General features: G+C 36.4%; 1 long non-coding RNA gene across 1 annotated transcript in view; it reads right to left on the bottom strand.

Moving 5' to 3' along the window:
- The window catches only part of LOC140501215 (uncharacterized), a 48940-nt gene extending 38415 nt beyond the window's left edge, over window positions 1–10525 (bottom strand). Inside the window, exon 1 of the long non-coding RNA XR_011966099.1 lies at window positions 10179–10525. This is a non-coding gene — a long non-coding RNA (uncharacterized lncRNA). The remainder of the gene's footprint in view (window positions 1–10178) is intronic.
- Window positions 10526–12349: the final 1824 nt, after the last annotated feature.

Genomic DNA, 12349 nt, shown 5'->3' with positions numbered 1-12349 from the left:
TGTTCCCTGCGATCACCCCACTGTGGTGCTGATCATAGGACCCCACTGCTAGTTCCTGCAGCTCCTCAGGCACTCACAGGGGAGGGTATTTCCAAAGGGAAATGACTCCAGAGCCTCTCATTAGCTCCCTCCTCCAATGGCCTCAATTTCAACGTAGACTCACCCCTTTTTCACAATGAAACTTTTCTAGGTTAATAGATATCAATGGGATAGAGGCAGGGACATGGGCCTTGCACCCTAACTGCATAAAAGGCCTGCCTATTATCGCAGGGGGGACAGGGTAATAGCTTTGTTCCCAAGTAGATCTCTGGATGCCAAGCTGCAGCCTGGAATTTTTACAGCTGAGTTTTAAACTTCTGACAATGAGCATTTATAATAGAAATGCTGCCAGACCTTTAACTATAGCGACGCCACTATAATATTTATAAGTACCTTATACTCTTTCCAAACACATGTGCTCATTACTTATGTCTCCGCTTCTGCCTCTCTTCTGGGGAACCTTTCTGTATAAACAAAGCAGACTGTCTTGCTTATACTCCCAAATTCTAACTGCTCTACATCTCAATCTGTTATGAAAAAGCCAGTCCAAAAGGGCCGAGAAATTAAGATTCTTTTACAAAGCAATGGTTTTTAACAATACACAAACTTCCTTTCTCTCATCTCTCCCTTTTGGAATTAGCAAACCTGTCTATCTTTTGTCATTTTACTAAAGATTTTTTTTTAATTACACCCCTAAGGGGAGGACAGGACATCCCAGAGGTTTGGAGGGAACCTGTTAACCAGGCCTTACAGAGCCTGACAATTAGGCTGGCTTTAAGTAAACAGAGGAAAAGAAGTCCCCCATCAATGAAAGGCCACTCAGAGTGCTGACAGCTTATCTGGTCCAACATAAGCAGGTTTCTGGGGAAACTGATTGCTTAATAGTGATGGGGAATGACAAGGATTTCCTAACTCTTCCATGAAAACCTCAAAGCAATTTTGCATCTGGGCACAAATTCATCTAGCAGCTAAGCGACAGCTTATATGGCCTGCAGGTAAGAAGGAAACAAACAAAATGAAACAATCCCTTTCTTTGGTGCCAGTTTACAAAAGAAACTAAAATCTCATCATGACTCAGGACTTTGGCTCTGCCACCAATAAAGATGAAATTCAGAATGTTAAAGGAATAAATCCATCTGTGTCATATCCAAGGGACTGATAATGCTAACATTTCCATTAAAACTCTCTTTCGTGATACATTTTAGGTTTTCATCTCACTTAGGGTTGAAATTTCTCTTGTCTAATCCCAGTTTGGCCAACAGTTAATCTGGAAGGGAAGTTAATCCAAAAAAGTTAATCCCTTCTGGGAAGGGAAGGAGGCTTGAAAAAAATGTTAATTTTTGGAATCTAAAGTCATGAGAGGAAAAAAAAAGAAAAAAGATAGGGTTCAAGTTGAGGCTTCCTCCTACCACCATAAATGCTCAGGGTTGATTACTTTCCCAATGCTGCTTAAGCCCAAAGGACCAGTTGCTTGAGGAACTTCAAAAAATCTCCAAAGAAGAGTCACCAATGGCCACATGATGACAATCTTATTATTAAAAATCTGTAATGAGGAAAATAGTCTAAATTATCAGGTACCTACCCTGGAAGGCTGGTTGTTTATTGTATGTTTGGAACACAGAGAAATATGTTATTTACTAGTGTGGTGTAAACTGACTAGAAGGGGTTGTGAAAGTAGAGGATGTTAGTGATGGGTGGAAGAGGTGGAAAGAAGTGAAGCTTTTGGAAGTTAATCTCCTCCATTGGCAAGACTCTGTGAAACCATCTTTTCCTAATCTTGAAGAAAACAAACAAAACAGAACAAACTTTCTCTTAAATACCAATCTATGAAGGATGCCAAATTCTGATGATTACTCAAGTCATTGGAGTTGTCATTGATTAAAGATGGATTAGGATAGGATCCCACAAGTCACTTGTCAAATTCTTTTTAACTATTTGAATAATTTAAGAGAATTGTGCTAGTTGATATCCAGAGGTAATATTGAATATTTCAACAGTAAGTATTTCCATAAAAGATTACCAATATATTAAAATTATATTTAAAAAAAACAACAGCTTTCTGTTATTTCTTATCATGATGATCAATGTTATAAGTGATATGGGCAAAGGCAGGAAATTTCTTTATTTTCAAGAAATGTACTACAAAGATATGAGTCATATTTTAATTTGTTATTAAAAATTTATCTTTTTCTACTTTGATTTCACCAAGAATCAGTCCAATTTCTTTCATGTCAATTTCTTTCAAACTTTCTTTTGAATGAATTGACATATTTATCTATGTGTTAGGAAACTAGAAAGAGAACATGTTCTAATTTCCCCAGCAGGAGAATTAGATGATACCTAAGATCTCATTCAGCTCTAATGATCCATCATAACTCATGAAGAAGCATTTTGTTTGCATTTCAAATAGTATAATATGGTACTGAATGTAAAAAGAAAGTTTCATAAAATTATTTGTGAAAATTGAAACACATTTCCATTGACTATTGGTCTAAGACAACATAAGGACCCTCATCTTAATCAAGTCAACAGCCTAAGGAAAAAGTCTAAAAATTACAACTAATTCCTTGAAGTTGCTTGTTTTTTCCCTATCTTGAGCAATATAAACTAAATTGGTAGTTCTTTTGACATGTTAGAAAATGATTATTGATCTCGCTATATATTTTGTATGCATATATGCAAATTTGTATATATATACAAATATATGCACACTGCATATGTAGACTTGCATATATATCATTAGTAATTTAAATATAATTACTATGAAGAGAATATATTCTCATATATATTCTGTCCAAATTCCTAACAAATTATTGAATATAGGATCTCTTAATAAAACCATGAAAGATTTTCAGGGTTTGGAATTTGGGATTTTCTCTCCCATTGCAGGTGAAATGAAAGAGTTCTGACTTTGACATAAGAGACCTAATTTCAAATGCTGGGTCTGATATTTCAATGAGTTGTGTGAACATGGGCTCACTTAATCTCTGTAAACCTCAGTTTCTTCAGGTATGAAATAAGGACCATGGATATTTACCTTACTCACTTTGCAGGATTGTTTTTAAACCACGAAGTACTATCTAAATGTGAGTTGTTAAACCATTTTAATCAGATAGGAATAGGGATTCTGAATGGTCTGTTAAACATATACTAACAACATTGAAATTTTATCTCACCTATTTTAACTTAAAGATATTAATTCCAACTTTTGCACTGCTTGTGGGAAATCTCTCCCCAAAGATTCTTTTTTTTTCTTCAATAAATGGAATATAACACTTGCAGTCTGTTAGATTACTTAAGCTACTTCATATTATATTGCAGTGGCAAGAAATATTGAAATATTTCATAATACCCATAAGTGTCTTTTATAAATAATTCCTTTCATTGTTTGAAAGTAATATTCTCAAGGAGCTTCTGACAGAGAATCTCCAGATATTTCTATTTGATCAGGTTTCCCATAATCACAATTGCCAGAAGAGTATTTGACAGTCAAAAATAAAGACCTACCATCCCACAAAAATAACAGTTAATATTTCATAGCACTTTGAGGTTTACAAAGAGTTTCCATATTCAACTCATTTGAGCCTAACAATAACCCGGTGAAGCATGTGACATTATCATCCCCATTTTACAGATTTCTGAGGCTAAGAAAATTTAAATGACTTTCCCAGGGACACATAGCTAAAATGTTTCTGAGGCAGGATATGAATTCAGGCTGATTGACTCCAAATCCAGCACTATATCCACTATTCTACCACCTAACTGTCTCTAGTTCCCCATGAGGAATAAGGGATATTCGGCTTAGAGCATAGGAGAATTAGGGAGTCGCTTAATTCCAGGATTCAATTACTTGAAGGACTCACATGAAAGAGAAATTAGATTTATTCTAATAAATTGAAACAGATTTTTTTCAGTCCTACTAGAATTCTACAGGGCAGAACCATAACCACCTGGTAGAAGTTTACAGGGAGGTAGACTTTGGCTTAACAAAAAGAAAAATGGTCTAATATTCCATAAATTGAACAGCTACCTCAAAAAAAATAGTTAAGTTTCCAGTAGAACCTGACTGCCATCAAATACGTTGTGAAGAACATTCCTTCTTTAGGGCTTTGGACTTGATATCTAAGGTTGTTTTTAACTCCTAAATTCTATGATTCTATGATTTTATAAGACTCCTGTGCCATGGTGAATTTGTTTCATCTCTAAATTAAGTTATATTTTAAATGATACCAGCAAAATGGATTTATTTGGGCCCAAGTTCTCATAATTACTTTTAGTCCTCGATAAGCTCCTGAATGATCTTTATTTTCATATCAAATCCTGGAAATCAGATGTGGGTGAGGATTTTCCAGCATGTCATGGAGGATGTCTTGTGCAAAGTCCAAATGCCTATAGCTACTATATTTTGCCAGATGCTCCTGCTTGCTGACAATATTGTGCTAATTGCATAGAGCCCTGGAACCCTGCAGGGCTTCCTTAATGAGCTGCTCAAGAGACAGTGACCTAGGAATCCAAACAAGTAAAACCAAGCAGAAAAAACTCAGATTGCCCAAATGATGATATGCAGTTGCAATCTAATGAACTGGCAGATCAATTTTTGACTGTCTGTACAGACAGATCATGAGCTAGTTCAGAAATGGATAAGAGGAAGACAATGGGCTGGATTGCACTAAGGAAACTCCTCTATACTTTCAGCAGTCTCAAGTGACATGCTGCTACAAAAGTCCAACTTTTTAACCCTATATGCTGCAAATCACAAAATGCCACAATCTCTAAAGAATTAAAATTGAAGGCTACTCAAAGAGTAATGAAAAAAATACATAGAGAGCATAAACTAAAGCATAGTATTGATAATGATTTATATTTAAGAAGTGGCAAATGAGATATCATTAAAGACACACCACCAAAAAATGAGATAGATTACTTGCAATTCATAAGGATAAGAGGTGATACATATTGTCCAAGTGCTGTAGTGGTATCCACAAAATACTTGGAAAGACCTAGTTGGAGGTATGTTATCAATGTAGTACTAATGGAATAGTAAGAAGAATTATACATAATCATAATACATGGATGCGTTCCAATCTGCATGGGGAAGGTGATACTCACATTTTATATAGCAGAGATCCATTATAGCAATGAAGTATCAAAGTCTAAGAACTTTTTGCCAGAATATCATTTTTTTAATTATTCTCTTCTGTTTGTTAGCTCCTACATCTCAAAAGCTGAGGAAATCAAGGGGATTAGGAGAGCAAGTGGTTAATTGTGGGAATTGAGTGAACCATACTGAAACCATCTTGTGACTCAATTCTGGACCTAACTCAGTTCCTTTTCTATTCAATCATAAGTTTAGTCCAACTTCTGTTCTGTGAGAAAACTATATTCAGTTGTGGGAACTAGGGAAAAAACCTTACTGTATTGTTGAATGTAACCCTGTTGTGGCTGGGACACTGGACCACCTCTCCCTGCTGTTTAGAGACCCTTAAATAAGGCTGTAGATAATGCTGACCAGAAATCTGGTCAGATCCAAAGATCAATGCAAGGCATTTTCTCACAGATTGATGCAAGGAGTTTTCTCACAGTTGTACATCTCAAGTAACCCATGTGTTTTATCTGAAAATGTTTCCATGATCCCTTGATTAATACTTGGAGGGAATGGGACATATCTTTTCCTGAATTCAAGAAATTGCACCTGTTTGCTTTCCCCTCTCAACTTGGAAAAGTCCCCAATTGTTCATCCAATTACAAATCAAATTACTTAATGTTGTATTGTTTCCTTTGAATTAATTGGCCTTATGTGATTAGTTCTTTTTAATGTATAAAAGTCACTTTCCCCCTGTATTTGGGTCCAGGCCTAAACTGAGAAGGTCTGGTCCCAGTTTCTTGGGCAATTAATTGCCATGTATTGCTTAATAAACCAATATGCTCGAAAGATCAAACCTTTGCTTCTTCAATCATTTTATATTTTACTTGCCACATAATGATTGTAGCTATAGTATCTGAAATAAACAATTATATTGTTCTCTATAGCAGTGGTTCTCAGAGTATATCCACTAGCCCTGGTAGCAATGCAAGATGTTTTCAGGGGGGTCTTTGAGGTAAAATTCTTTTTATAATAATATTAATGCAATATCACCTATTAAATTACTTTTCTCTTTTCCAGCTACATATGTATAAAGCTGGAGTTCTTTCATGTACTTCAACCAAAACAATATATCACAACAGATTGAATGTAGAAACAGATACGAGAATCCAGCTGTCTTCTATTAAGCCAGACATTAAAAAGATTTGCAAAAATATGTAAAACTATATCATTCTTTTCACTGATTTTTTTTGTTTTAGAAAATATAGTTATTTTCATAAAATTATGTTATTTATGGTAATATATAATAGGTTTATTGATATCGAAACTAATTAAATAATGTAAAAACCTATCCACTTTCATTTTCATACAGCAAATATCAATAAGTATAATTCACAAACAAAAATTCTTCACAGGTCCTCAATAATTTTTATGAGTGCAAAGGGGTCCTGAGACCAAAAAGTTTGAGAAAACTAGTGTAAGGTTTCTTCTATGTTGCTCTTAGCCTTGGAACTCTACCCCCCCATCTCATGGCTCATTTAACTTCTTGATCAATTTTATATCTAAGATTTCAGTTTAATTGAATATTGGGTTCCAATCCAGATTTGCCAACCATGAGGTCTTCAGATTCTGCTTGAAATTCATCATTATCCAAGTGAACCAGATAGAACAGGAGTATATAATACATTAAAGATAGGAAGTCACCATAATAGATGATTTTAATGGTAAACCAAAGTGAGATGACCAGAAAAAAGTCTTAGCAGCAAAGCTAGAAGCAATAGAATGATATTGCAAAATGATGGGAAACAAAAATAATGCTTCTACAAATGTAGAAAACAACCATGGGAGATGGCATGGTGCTTTCTGGAAAAAAGGTAATGATTAGCATTAATAATAATTCATATCATTATTATAACTTGTATTCATGGAGCATTCACTGTACTTCAGCATACCATATTATGTCTCCCTGTTCAGTTTCTGAAAACAAGAAACAGGCCATACACAGTCACAAAGGATTAGCACATCATCAATTTACATCGATTCAGTGAGAATTTCTTAATCATTCAATCAACAAATATTTATTCCATTTCAAGGTATCGGTATTATGCTAAGAGTTTGGGTTAGTATGATTTCACATGAGTATAGGATGGAGACCATTATATTTCTCAAACTTTTCAGCATAACTCAAATGTGTCCCACTCCACAGATAAAATATCCTGCATTCATTATTTTTAAATAAACCTTTGCATTGCACAAATGATTTTTAGTGTTGAAAAAGAGAAGTAGCTCACTCTGCCATTTTAGATTTTGGTCTTCTGGAAAGAATGTTTCCCCTGAAGATTTATGATAACAACTGGCATTTATCTGGTGATTTAAGCTCTACAAAGACCCTTCCATGTGTTACCTCCTTTGATCGTCCCAACACAGCTGTGAGGTACTATTGTTATCCCATTTTACAGAGGAGAAAACTAGGGTTGAAGTAGATCGTGTCTTTCTCAGGGTCACACCACTAGTAAGTGTCTAAGGCTGAACTTGAACTCAGGTCTTTCGATCACAAGTTCAGCACTGAATCTATTGTGCCAATAAACTGTAGAAGATTAAGGGAGATTGCTATATATTGAAAAGCTTACTAATTTCCATTACTAAAGCACAGAGCCATTGTATTCTCCTATCTTATCTGTGCTGTGGCCAATTCTTCCCTAAATTTCTGGCATAATTGACATAATGAATTAAGTTGGTGATTCTTTCTCAATTGTGTGCTGGTACTGATTATATCAGACCAATCTTAATTAGAATAAAATATATTTTTACAACTATAGAGGAGAAAGTAAAAGAAATTCAGAGAACTTTAAATAAAATATACTGTAGGAGGTAGGGATTTAGAAGAGCAAGGAATGATGACAAGGGAAATCACATTAAAAGAAAAAAGAAACTCAGGAGAAAAGAATACTTTCTGTTCCCCTTTCATGCACCAATTCATCAGTGTAAAGGATCCACGCCCTATATCTCTCCATCTCTCTCTGAACGAATACCTTCAATCTCATAGGCTCAGCTATTTTTCTGTAGCCTGACCCATGAATGATGTAAGAATATTGATCTTTGCTAGAAAAAGGTTATACTGAGTTTGAGAATCTTACAGATAGGTTCCTGTTTAGAGGTTTAACTGGTACACTAAGGGTGGGAAAAGGAGGGGTAGAGGGTTAGACATATATGTTTCATGATATTCAGTCATTTCAGTCATGTCTGATTTTTTATGATCCCATTGGGAGTTTTCTTGGCAAAGGTACCAGAGTGGTTTGCCATTTCCTTTTCTAGCTCATTTTATGAATGAGGAAACTGAGGCAACAGGGTTAAATGGTTTGGCCAAGTGTCTGAGGCCTGATTTAAAATCCCAAATATGAGTCTTCCTTACTGTAGGTCTGGCCCTCTATCAACATACACACACATGTACATACATACATACATACATATGTGTGTGTATATATGTATGTGTGTGTATATATATGTGTGTATGTATATATATATATATATATATATGTATATTTATAGTCCTGAAAGTGGTACTCAATTCTGCAAGGGCTTAGTATGACACCTGCCCCCCTGCAAGGAATGTTGCTTGTTAGAATTGCACAGCCTAATTCAAGCCCCATGTTTTGCAACTAGTCTATATTTGAGCACTTGATTTCAGATAGCTCTTGAAAACAGGAAGTGAATGTTATAATTTTAAAGAACTATTTGGCAATCAACCCACTAAGAATAAGGATCCCAGATTTTTAAAAGGGAGAAAAAAAAGCAAGCCTCAGAGATTTAACATTGAAAATCCTCAAAACAAAACATAACAAAAAATAGCTTTCTGTAGCTGACTTCTGGCAGCTTTTTTCGTGGCAGGGAAGTAGGGGGAAGGACAAACTTTTAAAATTGCCTGAGCAATAAAGAACTGAAAAGCCCAGTGTGTTCCTTTAAAATAGAATGGTGGCATGATGAAAAATCAATTTATTTTCAATTATGATCCATTTCCGATGAAGAAAAGCAGAAGAGGATCATTTTGTCAAGGCAATTACCCTCCTGAAAGCTAATACGTTCATCATGTTGAATCTGAAAGGGAAAAAATGACAATAATTGAGAGAAACATTATTCTCTTTCCCACGGAAATGTTGCTGTAAAATCACAGGGAAATAATTAAGTGCAGAGGTGCTCTTTAAAAGGAATAAGACAAATCTAGCAGAAGGAGTACTTTTGGATTAGATAGGAATTTGTACTCCCTAGGGCATATGTTTACCACACCTGGAGGTGCCCAGGACCTGCTAAACAATGTTTAAATTGGGTTCTTCAAGTCAATCAAAATAATTGCTTGGAATAAAGCAAATTACAGCCAAGAGCTGTAGAAAACCTTAACTGGAGTCCTGTTAGCTTTCAAAGTTTGGGGCATTAAATCCCTACACATGTTATATTAAGCCCAATTTGCATAGTTCAAGCAGTACCTGCACCCTACTCACTGAAGCCTTAACTCACTGAATCACCTGAAGGTTCACACACTATCTAAGACAATAGATGAAAACAAAGGTTACTCCAAGGAACTGGCTTCCAGAAAAACACTTCTATTCAACTGGTTTCCTTTTTTCGGTAGGTGGGACAGGATTGAGACAGTAGCCCTTACAACGAATCAGGGCTACTTTAACCTCAGAGGGACATTGGAACTTTTTGAGTAGTCAATCAAGAAATGGGAAGTTTTCTACTCTTCTCTCCACTGGGGAAAGAACAACTCTGACCAGCTACCCCTAGAATAGTTTTCCTAGACTTTCTCTACCCTGCTTGGGGAAAAGTCATGTAACTCTAGTCAGTGCACAGGGGTGGAGAGTAAGGAGTGAGCAGGGAGAAGATTGTTAGCATTTATATACAGGCTATGGCCTACTAAATTTGGATCTAAAAAATAATTAAAAGGACTTTAGATGTCTCAATTCCTAACCCATACTTCTAATCACAAGGCAGTGTGGTATAGTGAAAGGAAGGTATAAGTTCAAATTCTGATGTTATGAACCTTGAACAAGTTACATACCCCTTGCTGTCCTCAGTTTCCCCTTCTGTAAAATGGAGGATGTGGGGATTGGACTAGATGACCTTTGAAGTTCCTTCCAGCTGTAGATCTATTATTATAATAAAACATACATCGAAGTTGTTTCCTTCTTCAAACTGCATGCAGAACTCCCACTGATTCTAACTATATGTTGGATCCAGCAATCAGACAGACTCCTGCCTGTGGAAGGATAGAAGAATCTGAGGTAAACCTCAAATGAGATGCATTTCATTTTGCCCGAGGCTTTGAAAAAGTCCCACTTAGCAGGGCCCAGGAATCTCTTACAAGAACAACCTTCTGCCTCTTAATTTCTATGTTCCACATAAGCCCTCCTCTCATACAATGTCCCTGCAGCCCCGTGACAGGGCTGAGACATTTCATGAATATGTGCTTGATAGAGAAACACTCGGAAAACAACTCTCTTAAACAAATAAACAGCTCAGCTCTTGAACTTTATGCTCCTAATCTCTGTCATCATTAATCACATTCAGAGTTTGACTTTAAAAGCCTAAAAGGAAGGGAAAGGAAAAGGGAAGGGAAGGAAAAAATAAACTCCTAGCCTCAAAAAATTTGTGAAACATATAGAGAAACTTGAAACTCACCTATATGTCCTACAGAGACCAGAGGAGGGATGCAAAAAGAGTTCAAGGTGGGTGTCCTGAAATGGTTACCTTCTAAATTTGCATAAGTAAAGTCACTCCTGGGCATATTACTGAAAGTCATTATTTCAGCACTCTGGGATTATTTCTTATTTAGAACTCTCTAGAAACCCACCGAGGAGCTGAGATCCATTCATAACTTATCTGGGGCACTTGCATTTCTGGTCTTTTCCTTACAATGAAAGAAATAGTGTTTTAGGGTTGTTAGGTGATTTATCCAAGAAGTATAGGAGGCCGTGGGATACCTGGGCATAAAAATGAGAGAGGGTGATGGCAAATAGAAGGGAAAGTGGCCCAACATTGCCTAATCATCTATTTGAAAACAAAAGCCACAGCATTTATTAAATACCTGCTATACTCCAGGCCCCGTGCTAAGGCTGAGGATATAGAGATAAAAAATGAAATAGTTCCTACCCTCAAGGAGCTTACATTATATCAGGGGAGACAACAGGTACACATATAGGTATGTGCATAAATAAAAGTTTAAAAGAATGGTACTACCATCTGGAAGGAGCAGGAAAACCTCATGGGGAGGTGCTAAGTTTGAGCTAAGTTTGGAAAGAAAGCAGGGATTCTCAAAGTGGAAAGTGATAGAAAAACAGGTATGGGATGCAAGTGTGCAAAAGCATAGAGAGAGGGGATGAGGAGCCATTTGTGAGGAAGAAACAATAGAAGGTCAGCTTGGCTGGACTCAAAGGAAGTTATGTAGAATAAGGCTGGGAAGGTGGGTTAGAGGTAAGATTTAAATGTATAAACTGTATTAATGCCCTTTGTTTTACTTCTGGTAGAATTGTGCCAGGATGTGTTACATGATTTACCCAAAGTCTCCCAATACGCAGGAGTGGCCTTGGACTACAGATCAGTAGTATGAAGTATTTCAACCCTGCCTGATCCCATGGAGCACAATCAAGGCCACAACACTAACTCTGTACTGCCATGTGAATTCAGATTTGATGCAGGGCCGGAGAGCAGTTTACTGAAGCTGGCTCCTCCTACACCTATGCCACCTCAAGTCACCTTTGAGAGAACATTGGAAATGGTAGCATGTATTAGCTAAAACTAGTTGGTTCTGTCATTGTAGACTCTGCCTTGTTACTGTTTTAATCATTTTTTTTTCAAATTTTCTTTAACACTGGCAGCATCTATACTCTTTTCATATCAAATAAGGAAATTTTGTCTATTTCTAGGAACTCTAAATATATATGAAGTGGGCATATTCCTAGTCATCTTTCTACACACAAGAAAATGAGATGACCACCACTTAGGAAGTTGAATTGCTTGCCACTATTCACTTCATTTAGATCTTGCTTATGACATGGGAATGTTCCTGATTTACAGCTCTTGGTCAGTGAAATAATAGGACTTTTTCCTTTTCCCCCCCATAATCAGGAAAAACTGCTGATTGCTTTCTGGCTCCAAACTATTGTTACTGGTTGTCAAAGAGCACTATCCAAATGATGAAAGCCAGCTGAGGTTCTATATATTTGATGAGGC

The sequence above is a fragment of the Notamacropus eugenii genome, chromosome 4 (genome assembly GCF_028372415.1).
Source record: "Notamacropus eugenii isolate mMacEug1 chromosome 4, mMacEug1.pri_v2, whole genome shotgun sequence".
Lineage (NCBI taxonomy): Eukaryota > Metazoa > Chordata > Mammalia > Diprotodontia > Macropodidae > Notamacropus > Notamacropus eugenii.
The sequence above is the reverse complement of the archived record's forward strand: the minus strand, read 5'-3'. Positions and strand labels throughout refer to the sequence as shown.